This window comes from Quercus suber, unplaced genomic scaffold (assembly GCF_002906115.3).
Source record: "Quercus suber isolate HL8 unplaced genomic scaffold, Cork oak 2.0 scaffold_1367, whole genome shotgun sequence".
Classification (NCBI taxonomy): Eukaryota; Viridiplantae; Streptophyta; class Magnoliopsida; order Fagales; family Fagaceae; genus Quercus; species Quercus suber.
Genome location: NW_027070749.1, coordinates 10,017 through 11,540, shown reverse-complemented (window position 1 = coordinate 11,540; position 1,524 = coordinate 10,017). Strand labels below are relative to the sequence as shown.

The following is a 1,524-nucleotide window of genomic DNA, read 5'->3' as shown; positions in this document are numbered from 1 at the left end:
AACAATTTTTTTGACTTCTCTCTATAATTACTATATATAAATCAAAATCACAGATGAATCATGAAATATGTTATATCTTAATTTCTTTTCCTTAACATAGAATTATATTTTGTAAAAAAAATAGAAAAAAAAAATCACAACTTCCTTATACTAAAATACCTACACAATTTTACAAAATTTGTCCAAGTTAAAAGGATCACAAAGACTTACTAGTTATTACACCCGTCTAGTAATTTTAATTGATAAAATTTTAAATATAAGAAATGACAAAAAGGAACATAATAAAAGTACTTTGTATTTCAACTTTTGGGTCCTTATTAAAGGCACTGATTAATTGAGAGCTACGGGTCCGAGAAGTAACTATGGAACACTTGACTTCAGTTTTCTTTATGATGGTAGTTTAATCCCAAGCTCCCAACAAAGGACTGAACTTGAGACATTTCACTTCAACAATATATACACAGTCAAATACACATTTTGTTATCAGCCAATGCAATTGCAAGCAGTAGCTTACTCCAAAAGGCCTACACAAAAATAATACAGGCATTGATAGTTTTAATGAAGATGACAAATCACAAGCGAACCACAAATTAATATACATGCAAACTCCTGTCCAACTACCTTCTACACCTATAAAAACATCATTTTTCCAATAACAATCGTACAGCCTTACTCATCAAACTCTGAATCTGAATCCTCAGTTTCTTGATCCTCACCACTTTCCTGCAAAAAAACATAATGTTTTCATACTATATTTCTAGTGGGTGACCACTGTTATTTAAGACAAATTAAGTTACAAAAAATAAAGAACTTGTGGAGCAATTTTACCTTTCGCTTGATATAATCTATCATGGCTCTATCAAACTCTGCTCGTTTTTCGGTAGCTATATCATAATATTGAACCTTTTCCTATTGCAGACAACATACCAACAAAGAAGCATTACAATGCTAGCAACTCTACCCATATCCTTCAAAAACAAGACAAACAAACAAACAAACAAACAAACCAAAAACAACAAGCAAACAAAAAAATTCTACCCATCAAACCTCAAATTTTCTGCTTGACACTTTGGAAGAGTGTATTAGTAAAATCAATCATGTATGTATAACCTTTTTGATGCTTCATAACAATAGATGAGTGAACAAATAACACAACTGAAAAAGTTGAAAATGATAAAATAGTGACTAAGAAAGAAACACTCTGTTTGTTATGAATTCTAACACTCTGTTTGTTTTGAAGTAAAATATTTTCAAATGTAAAATATTTAACTGTAAATATTTGGTACAAAAAACAAATGGTATAGCACTCATAAGCCTGAAATAGACCTTGGTACAAAAAACTTGCATGGCACTCTCCTAGAAACAAATGCAAATAGAAGATTTCCTAACAATATTGCTGCATTGCCCAATCGCCTCTGATCTGTGGGCTTTTCTCTTCTACCTAAATGGGATTTCTTGGCTTACCCCAAACTCTGTTGTTTTAATGCTGGAGTCTTGGGACAGTTTTGTGTTTTTGAGGGGGGG

At 31.6% G+C, this 1,524-nt stretch overlaps 1 long non-coding RNA gene across 1 annotated transcript; it reads right to left on the bottom strand.

Moving 5' to 3' along the window:
- Window positions 1-357: 357 nt before the first annotated feature.
- Window positions 358-1,510, bottom strand: LOC136065949 (uncharacterized). Its single transcript, XR_010627525.1, has 2 exons — window positions 829-1,510; window positions 358-723 (listed from the first exon to the last, which is right to left on the bottom strand). It is a non-coding gene; the product is annotated as an uncharacterized LOC136065949 (long non-coding RNA).
- Between the last annotated feature and the right edge of the window lie 14 nt (window positions 1,511-1,524).